We start from the raw sequence: 15,440 nt of genomic DNA, 5'->3' as shown, positions 1-15,440 counted from the left end.
CCTGAAGAAATAAAGAAGGCAATGATAGGTTAATATGAACAACTATTTGCTAATAAACTAGACAATGCAGATAAATGGACAACTTCCTAAAAGGATATGAGCAACTAACATTTACAGGAGAAGAAATAGATGACCTCAACAACTCAATCACAAACAAAGAGATTAAATTAGTCATCAAGAAGCTCCCAAAAAAGAGAAGTCAAGGGCCAGGTGGCTTCACATGTCAATTCTACTAAGCATTATAGAAAGAATTAGTACTAATCCTGTTCAAACTCTTCAAAAAATTGAAGATGAGTAAAGCTACCTATTTCATTCTATGAAGTCAACATCACCCTAATACCAAAGTCAGAAAAAGATACAAGAATAGAAAAGCTATACATCAATCTCTTTAATAAATATACATGCAAAAAAAAAACTTCAGCAAAATACTTGTGAGCTTTATTCTAGGTATGCAAGTCTGTTTTAACACAAGAAAATCAATTAATATAATACATCATATCAATAAGACAAAACAGAAAAACCACATGAGCATCTTGATTGATGCAGAAAAGGCATTTGAAAAATTCAACATCCTTTCATTTTTTAACATTTTTATTGAGGAATCCTCACATACATACAGCCCATAAATGATGTACAATCAATGGCTCACAATATCATCACATATTGTGTATTCATCACCATTATCATTTTTAGAACATTTGCATAACTCTAAAAAAAAGAAATCTCATATATCCCATACTCTTTATTCCTCTTTCTCAATGACCTCCAATATTTCTATCTACCCAATTTTTCACCCTTTATCCCCCCATATTAACTAGAGTTCTCTAGAGAAACAGAAACATCAGGAGATATCTCTAAATATAAAATTTATAAAAGTGCTCACACAACCATAGGGATGTAAGAGTCCAAGATCTGTAGAGTAGGCCATGAGATGGCAGCTCTAATGAAGGTCCTAAATGAACTCTCAGAGAAGGCTGGCTGGCTGAAGCAGAAAGAGTGATTGTCTCTTCTGAATTCTCCTTAAAAGCTTTCCAGTGCTTAGATTAAGCATCACTCATTGTAAAAGAAACTTCCCTTAGTTGATTGCAAGTACAATCAGCTGTGCATGCAGCCAACCTGGTCATGATTTAAGTTCATGAAATGTCCCCATAGCAACAGACAGGCCAGCATTTGCCCAACCACACAACCAGGCACCACCACCTGACCAAGTTGACAACTGAATTTGACCATCATGGCCCCCTATTATTTCTTCATTTTTTATCCTTATTTTTACTCATCTATTCATACCCTGGATAAGAAGAGCATCAGATACAAGGTTTCCACAATCATACAGTCACATTGTAAAATGTATCTTATTATACAATTGTCTTCAAAAACCATCTTGATTCTATTTGAAATCTCTTTGCCGCTGAAACTTTATTTTGTCTCATTTCTCTCTTCCTGCTTTTGGTCAAGAAAGCTTTCAAATCTCATGATGATGGATCCCAGTTCATCCTGGGAGTACTCTCCCATGTTGTTAGGGAGAATTATAACCCTGATAGTTACGTCCCATGTGGTGGGGGAGGGCAGTGAATTCACCTGCCAAGTTAGCTTAGAGAGAGAGAGGCCAAAAGAGGTTCTCTGGGCAGTGACTCTTAGGTATAATTTCAAGGTTTAACCTATCCTTTGCAGGAATATGTTTCATAGGGATGAACCTCAATATTGAGGGCTCAGTCTATTGATTTGGTTGCCCCCACTGCTTGTGAGTATATCAGGAATTCTCCTAATAAGGAAGTTGAATATTTCTTCCTTCCTCCACAGTCCTGAAAGGGGGCTTTGTAAATACTTTTTTATCCACTGCCCAAGTTATCCGAGGATATATAGGAGCAACATACTAACCTGTACAAATCAATAAGATCTCATGCCCTATTCAAGATTCCAGGTACTTATGGTGTTCAACTAAACTGATCATACAAATTAAATTATGTAATATGCTAACCAAAATATAAATTTTGCACAAAACAAACTTCTCTTCTTTTGGTCTAACACAGAACTTGAAGTTTCTAAATATGGACCATATCATCCCTTACTCTGTGTTTTGATTTACCTTAGTCCTATCCAGATCAGCTTCATTCATATCTCTGGTGGAAGTCTGCTCACTTTTTGAACTTTTTAAACAGTTCTTGTATGGGCTAATGCTGGCTTTCATAGTTTCAGAGCTCTAACTCTGATCTCAGGTGTTACATAAATGCCCAAAGTTTCTGGGAATGACCTGGTTATGTACAAATAGCTCAGTATCTCAGGATTTAGAAATAACAGTCACGACTCCTGAATATATGTGGCTGCTGTAAGACCTTACAATCTAGGACCCTTTACAATATGTCCCATCCTGATAACCCCACACTCTCAATTTCAATTCTCTGAGTTTGTATATTGTAGCCAGTCCATATGACTGAGGCATGATAATATTTGCTTTTTTGTTTCTGTCAGCTCATTCAACATACTGCTCTCAAGTTCATTCACCTAGTTGCATGCCCCACAACTTCACTCCTTCTTGTGGCCACTCAGCAGCCCGTTCTATGTATACACCATGTATTAGTTAGGATTCTCTAGAGAAACAGAATCAACAGGGAACACTCACAAATGTAAAATTTATAAAAGTGTCTCACGTGACTGCAGGAACGTGGAGTCCAAAGTCCGCAGGGCAGGCTGTGCAGCTGACGATTCCGATGGAGGGTCTGGACGAACTCCACAGGAGAGGCTCACCAGCCGAAACAGGAAGAGCCTGTCTTTTCTGAATCCTCCTTAAAAGGCTTCCAGTGATCAGATTAAACATTACTCATTGCAGAAGACACTCCCCTTTGGCTGATTACAAATGTAATCAGTTGTGGATGTAGATGACATGATCATGATTTAATTCTATGAAATGTCCTCATCGCAACAGACAGGCCAGCACTTGCCCAACCAGACAAATAGGTACCACCACTTGGCAAAGTTGACACATGAACCTAAACGTGACACACCAAAGATCCCCCTTCCATTCATCAGTTATTGTACCCATAGGCCACTTCGATCCATTGCAAACTATGAATACTGCTGCCATAAATACAGGTTTGCAACTATCTATTCATTTTCCCACACTCAGTTTCTTCAGGTATATATTGAACAATGGGGTTGCATGATCATATAGCAACCCCACCCCCAGCCTCCTGTGTCACCACCACACTGCCCTCCAGAGGGGCTTCACCTCTCAACTTCCCTACCAACAGTGAATAGGTACATCTCTTACTCTGCATGTTCTCTAGCATTTCAAACATCCTTTCTTGATGAAGACATTTCAAAGGATAGGAATTGAAAGGAACTTCCTCAATACAATAAAGGGAATATATGAAAAACCAACAGCTAACATAATCCTCACTGGTGAAGACTGAAAGCTTTCCCTCTTAGGTTAGGACAAGGATGCCCACTGTCACCATTCTTATTCAATATTGTGCTGGAAGTTCTATCTAGGCAGAGCAATTAGACAAGAAAAAAATAAATAAAAGGCATACAAATTGGAAAGGAAGAAGTAAAATTCTTACTGTTTCAGATGACATAATCCAACATGTCAAAAATCCTGAAAAAATCTATAGCAAAGTTACTAGAACTAATACAAGAGTACAGCAAAGTGGCAGGGTACAAGATGAACACCCCAAAATCAGCACTGCTTCAATACACTAGTAATGAGCCATCTGAGGAAGAAATCAAGAAAAAAATTCAATTTACAATAGAAATAAAAAGAATTAAATAATTAGGAATAAATTTGAGGATACAAAAGGCCTATACAAAGAAAAATTATCAAAAAAAGATCAAAGAAATCACAGAAGACCTAAATAAATGGAAAAGCACGTCATGCTCATGGATTGGAAGACTATATATAGTTCAGATGTCAATTCTACCCAAATTGTTTATAGAGTCAATGAAATCCCAATTCAAATCCCAACTTACTTTAAAGAAATAGAAAAACCAATAATCAAATTTATTTGGAAGAGCAGGGTGCCCTGAATAGCTAAAAATATCTAGAGAAGGAAAACTGAAGCAAGGAGTCTCACACTTCTTGACTTTAAAGCATACTACAAAGCTACAGTGGTGAAAGCAGCATGATACTGGCATAAAGATAGATAAACTGACCAATGGAATCAAATTGAGTGTTCAGAAATAGACCATCTCATCTATGGACAATTGATCTTTGATAAGTTGGTCAAGCATACCAACTGTGACAGAGCAGTTTCTTCAATATTCGGTATTTGGAGAACTGGCTGTCCATGGGCAAAAGAATGAAAGAGGATGCATATCTCACACCCTGTAGAAAAATTAGCTCAAAATGGATCAAAGACTAAACATTAGAACATAAAACTTTTAGAAGAAAATGTGGAAACTATCTTATAAATTGTGTGATAGGAGGTGATTACAGAACTTATTCCCAAAGTACGAACAGTGAAAAAAGAAATAGGTAAATGGGTTCTGCTCAAAATGAAACACATTTGTGATCAAAGAACTTTGTCAGGAAAGTAAAAAGGCAGCCTACGCAATGGGAGACAATATTTGGAAACCAAATACCAGATAAAGGTTTAGTATACAGAATATATAAAGAGATTCTTCAACTCAACAACAAAAAGACAAGCAACCCAATTAGAAAATGGGCAAAGGACATGAACGGACACTTTTCAGAAGGGGAAATACTAATGGCTACAAGGCGCATGAAAAGATGTTCAACTTCACTGGCTAGTAAAGAAATGCAAAGTTAACCACAATGAAGTATTATCTCACAGCCAATTTCATAAAACATGAATGAAGCTGAATGTGAGAATGGTTGAGGGAGCAGGGCTGGGTGCACATGTGATACAAGAAGGAAAGATGGAGGACAAAGTCTGAGACAGTATAACTTAGGAATACCTGGAGCAGGAATGATAGTGATCAAATGTACAAATCATAAGAATGTTTTTGCATGAGGGAGAACAAATGAATGTCAATATTGCAAGGTGTTGAAAATGGGATGGTATACAGGAAAAAACACAATCAATGCAAGTTAGGGTTTGTAGTCAACAGTAACATTGTAATATGCTTCTACTGATTGTAGTAAAGGCATTATGCCAAAACTAAATGTCAATAAACAGGGGATATGGGGGAGGGGTATGGATTCTGTGCAGAAGAAAAAGAAAGGTCTTCATATAAATTATGGTGGTGAAAGGATGACTATGTGATTATACAAGGAACCTTTGAGTTTTTTACTTTTGTTGGATTGTTTATGTGTAAATAAAACTTTTTAAAAATGAACAGAAACAAAGTACTAGAGAAAATGTGGAGAAAAATGCCTATTCACTGTTGGTAGGGAAGCTGAAAGGTGCAGCCTCTCTGGACGACAGTGTGGTGGTTCCATAGGAGGGTAGGGGTGGGATTTCCATATGATCCTGCAACCCCATTGCTAGGTAAATGCCTGGAACAACTGAGAATGGGGACAACAAATGGACATTTGCACACTGGTGTTTATGGTGGCAGTGTTCCCATTTTGCAATGGATAGAAGTGGCCTAAGGGTACAATGATTGATGAATGGGGGGGAGGGGGACATGGTGTATACATACAATGGACTACTGAGCTGCTGCAAGAAAGAATGAGGTTGTGAAGCATGCAACTAGGTGAATGAACTTGAGAACAGTATGTTGAATGAATTGTCAAAACCAAAAAAGGCAAATATTATCATGCCCTACTCATATAAACTAACTGTAATATACAAACTCAGAAAATTGAAATCAAGAGCTTGGCAAATTGGGACCTAATGTAAAGGGTCCTAGATCATAAGGTCTTATAGCAGTCACATATATTTAGGAGTTGTGACCATTATTTTTAATTCTGAGATACTGAGCTATTTGTATATAACCTGGTCCTTCCCTGAAACTTCAGGTACTTATGAAACACCTGAGACTCAGAGTTAGAGCTCTGAAGGTATGGAAGTCAGCTGTACCCCATACAGCAACTGACAAAAATGTTGAAAAATGAGCAGACTTGAACTAGAGACATGAATGAAGCTGATCTGGACAGGACTGAGTTAAATCAGATTATGTGGTAAAGGATGATATGGTCCATATTTTAAAACTTCAAGTTCTGTGTGAGACCAAAAAAAGTGCTGTTTATTTGGTGCAAAATTTATATTTTGTTTAACATATTATCTAATTTAACTTTTATGGTCAGTTTATTCAAACACCATAATTACATGGAATCTTGAATAGGGTATGAGATATTGAATAGGGCAAGATCTCATGTTTGTACAGATTAGTGCAATGCCTCCAATACATTCTAGAATAATTTGGGCAGAGAATGAATAAGTATTTGCAAATCCCCCTTGGAGGACTAGAGAGAAAGAAGGAAATATTAAACTCCCATACCTGGGGAATTCCTGATATTCTTGGAAGCAGTGGGGGAAAATAATTCAATAGACTGGGCCCTCAATCTTGGAGTTCAACCCTATGAAACTTATTCCTGTGAAGGATGGGCTAAGCCTACTTAAAATTGTGCCTAAATATCACCCTCAGAGAACCTCTTTTGTTGCTTATATGTGGCCTCTCTCTGTAAGCCAACTCGGCAGGTGAACTCACCATTCAGCCCCCTATTTGGGGCTTGACTCTCAGGTGTGTAAATCTCCCTGGTAACATGGAACAGGACTCCAAAGGATGAGCTGGGATCTGGCATCATGGAATTGAGAAAGTCTCTTGACCAAAAAGGGGAAGAGAGAGATGAGACAAAGTTTCAGTGGCTGAGAGATTTCAAACAGTCAAGAGGTTATCCTGGAGGTTATTCTTCTGCATTATATAGATACCCCTTTTTAGTTTATGATACATTGGAGTGGCTAGAGAGAAGTACCTGAAACTGTTGAACTGTATTCCAGTAACCTTGATTCCTAAACATGATTCTATCACTATATATCTTTTATAGTGTGGCCATGTGATTGTGAAAACTTTGTGTCCAATGCTCCTTTATCCAGGATATGGACAGAAGAGTAAAAAAATAAGGATAAAAAAGTATATAAATAAATAACAGGGGGGATAAGGGTAAAAAATAATTGTGTAGATTTCAATACTTGTGGTCAATGAGAGGGTAGGGTAAGGGGTATGAGATGTGTGAGTTTTTATTTCTTTTTCTGGATCCATGCAAATGTTCTAAAAATGATCATGGTGATGAATATACAATTATGTAATGATACTGTGAGCCACTGATCATTGGATGGACTGTATATGTGTGAGGATATCTCAATAAAAATATATGTTTAAAAAGATGTAAATTTGGGCAGTGCGATGGTGGCTCAGTGCAGAATTCTTATCTGCCATTCATTTCCCAGTGCCTGTCCATACAAAAAAAAAAAAAAGTAAATTCTAACCTAATTGAGCTACAAGTCAATAGAATACCAATCAAAATTCCAACTATCAAATAGAGTTGAGAGGCTACTCTGGAGGTTGCTCTTATGCAAGTGTCAGGTAGACCTTGCTACCTATCATAACCTGCCAGCCAGGACCATTCCAGCCAATCTTAAAGAGTACCTAAAACAATATATAAGATTCCATGAGGATTCCAAGCACTAGAGTAACTTTCCAGAAATCGACCACTTCCAGATGGGTCCCTGGTCCAGAAAAGTCCTGAAACCTGGCCCCGCCTCTCCAGAACATCAGATAGTTCCATCTTCCTACCCCATATTAGTGACGGACACTTCCAATAGCAAAAATTTAGAATTGCCATAGCCCAAACAACCCCAAAGAGAGGTATGGAAGGATCGAAGGTGATGGTGGAATTATACATAGAAGATAGGATTTAACAAATGAATATGAATACTGACTCATTAAATTGATATCTCTCTTAATCTCCAGTATTTTAGATCAGCTAGAAGTAGATCAGCTAAAATTGTGCAATTATAACCCAGGTTAAAGTCTGAAATATGTTCTACAACTAATTGTGGTGCTGTGCTTTGAAACTTATAGCTTTTTTGTATATATACTATTTTTCACAAAAAAAGAAGGAAAAAAGTCAATTATGATGATAAAGTATTTAAGTCATTTAACCTCCTATTTTCTGGAGCAGCTAGAAGGAAAAATATGAGAGGATCATACGATAACCCATGACAAACTCTGGGATCTATCCTGTAACCACTTTTTGAAGGGTGCTTTGAAAACTATTGCTTTTTTTATTTCTTTGCTTCATGTATATGCTATACTACACAATAAAAAAAGTTAAAAAAAAAATCCAACTATCTTTTTTAAAGACTTGGAAAAGCTAGTTATTGAATTTATTTGGAATTAACTAAAAATATCCTTTAAAAAAAAGCAAAGTAGGGGGACTAACACTTCCTCACTTTAAAGTTTACTATAAAGCCACAATGGTCAAAACACCATGGTACTGGCACAAAGATTGAAATATTAACCAATGGAATAGAATCAAGAATGCAGAGTTATACCACCAAGTCTATGGTCAATTGATCTTCAACAACTCCCCCAAATACACTGAACTAGAACAGAATAGTCTTTTCAATGAATGTGCATGAAAGAACTGGATTCAATAGCCAAAAGAATGAAAGAGGACCCCTACCTTACACCCTATACAAAAATTAATTCAAGATGAATCAAAGACCTAAATACAAGAGATAGTCCCATAAAACTCCTAGAAGATAACATAGGGAAACATCTTCAAGAGTTAGTAATGGAAGGTAGCTTCTTAATCTTTACACATAATGCACAAACAACAAAAGAAAGAATAGATAAATGGGAACTTCTCAAAATCAAAAGCTTCTGTGCTTCAAAGGACTTTGTCAAAAACATGAACAGCCAATTCAATGGGAGATATTTGCACACTGAGGTTCATAGCGGCACTATTTACGGTTGCCAAAAGATAGAAACTATCCAATTGCCCACCAACAGATAAGTAGATAAACAAAATGTTGTATATCCATATGATGGAATATTATGCATAAATAAGATGAAATGAGGTTCTGAAGGATATGAGAACATGGATGAAACATGAGGAAATAATGCTGAGTGAAATGATCCAGACACAAAAGGATAGATACTGTATGATTTTGCTATTATGACTCTGGTAAAAGTAAACTCAGAGTGAAAACACATTCTATATGTAAAATATAGAATACAGGGGACTTAGAGGTATACAGAAGCTAGAGATGGGTGAACATTACCCAGTGAAGTTGAACTTAAATGTAAGGGAATGAATAGAAGTAAAGGTAGTTCATTAGTGGGGTTATAAGTAACATTGCCATACTGAAGGTGAATAGGATTGAAAGGGGTTGTATGGAGTCATGTATCCCACCAATTAACTCTACAATTATAAATAAGTTCTTGCATGTACTACTTTAAAGGTTTGATCTTGTACAAAAAGTAAACTAGAGGTGTATAGAGGGAAAACTAATATTGCATTCTTCGGCCTATAGTTAACAGAAAGATATCAGCAGTACAACAGCTATACCAAGGGAATAATTGGGGTGGAGGGACAAGTGATAATCTGATATTTGGTGAGGTTGGGTTTTTTGGTTCTTTACAGTCTGTAGCTGTAAATGTATTTCTAAATTCTGAGATGCTGTGCTATGTGTACACAGTGGTATTTCCCTGGAACTTTGGCTACCTCTGTGACTCCTAAGACTCAAAGTTGGAGTTCTGAATCTCTGAAAGTCAGCATTGCTACATATGACAAGTGTTAAAGTAACCAAAAAAATGGTCAGCCTTCAATTTGAAATAAAAAGCAAAGCTGATTTGTAATAGGTCCAGTTATCTGGGTGCAAAGAAGGTGTTTTTCTAAAGTTCCTTTACATAGACTCTGGTTGCAGAGATGTGTTGACGTGGAGTCCAGTGTTGGCCAACCCACATTCATGCTGAAAATGGATCTGAATTGGCAGCGCATCTTTGATAGTGACAGCAATCTACCTGCCAAGTGTTGGAGGGAAAGAGTGGGAATATGAGTTGGAAACATCAAGAGAAATCTCCCAATGAATCTATATGGTCTTAGCCCCACAGACCTTTGAATTGCAGCTCCCACGTTCATCATGATAATAGAACTACTTCAAGCCAAGTGCAGCCTGTTTTGTTACAAAAATACTGTCTCTGTTTTCCATGACTGCTTAAACAAATTAGCACACAGTCACTGAAAATAACATAAATGTATTCTCTTACAGTTCTGGAGTCCAGAAGTCTAAAATTGTTACCACCAGAAAATGCAGTCGTAGATAGTCAACCCACCTGATCCTGCAGCAAACAGAGAAAACAATCTCTCTGTCTTGGTGAGGTGAATTCATTACTGGTACACATGTAAGGACGTGGGGGAAATTTTTTCTAAGACCAGATCAGAATGGAAAGGGTGGTTTGGCCTTTTATAACCCTAAACAGACAAAGAAATGGCCAGGATTCAAAAGAAAGCAGAAGAGAGAAAGAATAGAAGAGGAAAACTATTTGGTTAGCACATTCTGTTATCTTGTAAGCCTTTCTTGCTGTTGACTATTTGGGTTTTTGATCTTGCCCTTCAAAAGGAGGAAGGTGCTGATACTACTTTATATGATGTTTCATTCCTGCAAGCAGAGCAAGGGAGGGTTTCCCAGAAAAAAGAGTAATATTGTTGAGATTAGGCCAACAGCAAACTATTTCAACAAGGGCTTTTTATGCTTAAAATAACTCATCTGCTTGAGTGAAGTGATCATACTAAAGAGTTTTTTTAGCTACTGAAGACTATACTAAGCATTTCTAGCTAGAGGACTATATTGAATACATTTTCTATCTCTCCAGCTATCAAAATCAGTTTCACTGGGTCAAAATCAAAATAGTGGCAGGACTATACTCTCTCCAGAGGCTGTAAGGGGAGAATCATTCTTCGCCTCTTCCAGTTTTGAGTGGCTGCCAGTACTCCTTGATTTATAGGCACATCACTACTACATTCAAGGCCAGCATTTTTAAATCTCTGTCTTCACATTGCCTTCTCCTCTGTGTATGAGTTAAATTTCACTATGGCTCCCTCTTAAAATAATACATGCGATTGCATTTAGGGCTCATCTGGATAATCCAGGATAAGCCCCTCCATCTTAAGAAGCTTAGTTTAATTGCATCATCAAGACATTGCCATGTAAGGTAACATTTACAAGTTCCTGGGATTAGGACCTGATATCTCTTGTGGAACCATTTTTCCGCCTATTACAGGTACATAGGTACTTCTTAATATTCTACCTTTTTATTCTATCCTTTCAGAGTTCTGGGGTGGTAGGAGGTATATATGGTTGGAATTTATCTTTCAGTTTTATATACAGTTATAGAAAATTTGCTCATAAAATGATAACCTTGGGCTTAGACTATATAAAAGAAATTCCCAGCAAGCCTTCTTGGAAAGAATTTTTTCTCTCTTTTTTGCTACAGTAAGACATTTGCCTTTTGAAATGGAAAAGTCTTGGGACAGAAAATTGACATGCTATATCTAGGACATGGGAGTATCCAGTCTACTATGGAAAGTCAATCAAGTGACTCTTTAGGTGGATTGAGGAAGCCTACCTTCCCAGTGGTTTCTTCACAATACTTGCTCTGGCTTCCCAGAATTTCAGCAAAAGTGGGGCAGCATGCACAAGAAGAAGCTACAATATTAGAAAATGGAGATCTAAATTAATTATTTTCTCTTTGTTCTACTATCTCACTGTTTCCCATGTATGACACTGAGTAGAATACCTGGATGAGGACAGGAAGGAAGGTCTTAGGGGGTACTGAGTGATTATGTGGGAGTAGATGGAGGTGTGAAAAGAGTGGAGGAAGAAGTTCTCAGATGTCCAGACAGTATTTTATATATTAGTGCCCAATTTTATAGATCCTTCAGCTAGGGCTTGGGTGCCAATGATGAAGGTAGATGTTCTGTGAAAGAAATAGTTTGGTAGTGGCCTCATGTTAAGCATTTGATTTTTAAAAACTTCAGTTGCCTGATTAAGGAGGAGATGCTTCAAGTGTTAAAATAAAATTTTAAGTGCAACGAATCTAAGGTCTCTCAGATATTTCATCACTCATAAGTGCATGTAAGATTTTACCTAAATATCATAAGTCTAAACCTATTGTTTAAACATGCATTTCAAGTTATGATTACACAGCCATCAATATAATAACCACTATTATAGGTTGCAATATATGACATTCAAAATATACACAATGGTATGGATTGAATTATATCTCCCAAAAAACATGTTCAAGCCCTAGTCCTGTGAGTGTGAATTTGTATATTTATAAGTGGACTGAATTGTGTATCTCAGATTAGATATGTTCTTGGTCTTGGTCTGCATTCTGCTGGGTGTAGACCCATTATAAATAAGATCTCTTCAAAATATTACTTCAGTTAAGGTATGGCCCAACTGAATCAGCTTGGACTTTCATCCAGATTACTGGAGTCCTTTATAAGCAGAGTGAAAGTCAGACAGCAAGAAGTCATGATATTGGGTAAGAAGTAATTCTGGGAGCAGCCAGAAGTGATAAGTCAACAGAACCCAGAAGATAATGGAGAAGATGCAACAACATAGCATAATTGGATTAGGGATGAGATCTAATCCAACATGACTGGTGTCCTTATTAGCAGAGAAAGTTTGGACACAGCAAGCAAGGGAGAAACAGGGACATAGAGAGAGATGTCCTTGTGACAGAGGCAGAGTTTCAATTATATCATGGAATGCCAGCAATCCACCACCAGAACCCTACAAACTTCAGAGGTCCTGCTAATGCCTTGATTTTGAACTTCTAGTCTCCAGAATTGTGAAACAATAAATTCCTATTGCTTTAAGCCTCTGTGATAATTTGTTACAGCAGCCTAGCAAACTGAGACAGACAGCTATGATCTCATCTCAAAAACATTAACACATGACTTTGATTCGCTCACTCATTTTAATATTTTATTTTAAATCTTTCCAAGTTGATAGCCCATGCTCTGGATCATCATAGCAAGGTCTGCAGTATATAATTCTAAACGATCTTCAGAAATGGTACTATCTTAGCCCAATGACAGCACAATAGTTTAAAAACATGTCCACAAATTATTTGATACTCCTTCCTTTAATAGGTGTAGCTTAGTTCCCTTTCCCTTGAGTAAGGATGGACTTAGTGACTCACTTCTAACAAAAAGACTATGGTGGAAGTGATGCTGTGTGACTTCCAAGACTAGGTCATAAAAAGCGTTTTGGCTTTTTGCCTGCTTTCTGTCTTGGATCACTCGCACTGGGGGATGGTTAAATGACAGGTTGAGATGACACTCAAGCAGTTCTCTAGTTCACATGGCTAGGAACTGAGGTCTCCTGCCACCAGCCAGTGAAGAACAAGGCATCCAGCCAAGAGCTATGTGAGTGAGCTGTTTGTAAAAAGATCTCTTGGCACTAGTCGACCCTGCAGCTGACTTCAGTCCTGCCTCATATCTTGACTGCTGTCTAATGAGCAACTCTGAGCCACAATCACCCAGCTAAACTGCTCCCAGATTTCTGGCTCTAAGGAAATGTGTGAGGTGACAAATGTTTGTTGTATTTAGCTGCTATGATTTGGAGTAATTTTCTATACAAAATCAATAATTAATACAATCAGTTAAAGTCTTCAAAATTTCCTGAATGGAGATCAAACACATACCTTGTATCTTAGAATTGCATATGATTAAAGGGACACTTCATGTAAAACCTCAGCTGTTGTAGTTTTGCCTGAAATCTTGCTTGATTCAGGATCAAAATGCAAGCCTTAATTTATATATACATATATATAATATATGTTATCAATACCCTTTACAAATAAGCTGAATGTAGAACTCAGAAGCCACTAGACATATACAAATATCTATTATGTTAATGTTAAATAAATTCATATTTGCCAATTAAGAATGTTACAAAATATTAACTAATATACATCAAAATAAAATACAATTAAACTTTAAAAAACTAGAAATACTGTGAAAAACTATACACTTATGTCATACCTAAACAAAATCAGATTTTGAGATTAAAATGTATTTATTTTTAAAATCTTCTGATTTGGAAAAACTGTTTGGGAAATAAATCAGATTCAAAAGTGAGTCTTTCACCCAAGAAGAAAGAAGTTATTAGCTTGAGCCAACACTCCTCTCCTTCACCCTCCACTATCTCCATTCTAAACTCTGGGTTTTTCTATAAGGCAAGACTTTAAAGTATTATTTTTTCCTTCCCTTTGTGACCTTCACTTCAATTCAAATCTTTTATTAATTACTAGTTTGCGATTTGTTCTTAACAGTCCAAAGTTAATTTATAATTTATGTGTTTAAAACTCAGTGAAAAAAATAGTGTCGTTTATAAAACAGTTTAATTTCTATACTTTTTTGGTATCATACGAAACCCTCAGTCTCCTATAATGTAACTCCTGCTGTTCTAAGGTCAGGGTTGTTCGACATTCCACCAAAACTATGCCAGATTATCGTGGAAGGGGACCACAATTTCAGTATGTAAAAACCAAGAAATCCTTGTGAGTTTTAAGAACTATACTGCAGGACAAATGAGATTAATTTTCAGCCCAGGATTGGGGATCCCCAAATGAGCACCACACCACATTTTCTTAACACATCAAAGTTAAATAGCTTTTATTTTAACCCAGGGAACTAAAAAACTCTCACTCTCTTTAAAATTTGCTTTGTAGTCAGTAGAGGAGGAGGTCTTACAACACTTAGGGAAGAAAATGAGGAGCCCATAATGTTCAGCAAGGAATGGGGACCTAGATCTCATTGTCATGAATCAGTAGACATCAAAAGATCATTTGAGGGCCATGGTGGCTCAGCAGGCAGAGTTCTTGCCTGCCATGCTGCAGACCTGGGTTTGTTTCCTGGTGCCTGCCCATGCAAAAAAAAAAAAAAAAAAAGGTCATTTGAGGAAAATAATAATAACAATAAATTTAAAAAGTCATTTGAAGACTTCGAGGAAATTGGCAGAGTAGGGAGACTTTCTTGAGACATTCAGTCCTCCAATCAGGAAGGTCTGCCCAAGGCAAATACAGTATGCAGGGTTTTCCCTCTCTTTCTGGACCTCAGTCTTGTCCTGGACTTTTGCTTGTTAGTTGTTTTGGAGCTCCCCTGCTTATAGCAGTTTGGTTGTCCCTTCTGCTTCCCAGGAGACAGACTTCCCTGTCCCAGGTATTTGAAGCTGACTGTCAGGCCTTTGTCCCAAACTGTCTGCCTCCATAATTTTTTACATTCATTTTGTTGTTTTATTATTATTATTATGCAGAGTATAAAAAAGAAGTAAATCCTTGGATGCCTCCCAGGTTTTTGACCTGAGATACTTGATGGATGATGAGACCAAGAACTTAGAGTGGCAGAACAGGTTCTTGGATATGATCATGCATTCAGTTCTAGTCTTGTAGGATATCCAGGTTGGCGTTCCCATGGAAGATAAAAATATGGACTAGAAACTTGGAAAAGAGAG

Source organism: Tamandua tetradactyla, chromosome 19 (assembly GCF_023851605.1).
Source record: "Tamandua tetradactyla isolate mTamTet1 chromosome 19, mTamTet1.pri, whole genome shotgun sequence".
Classification (NCBI taxonomy): domain Eukaryota; kingdom Metazoa; phylum Chordata; class Mammalia; order Pilosa; family Myrmecophagidae; genus Tamandua; species Tamandua tetradactyla.
The sequence above is the reverse complement of the archived record's forward strand: the minus strand, read 5'-3'. Positions refer to the sequence as shown.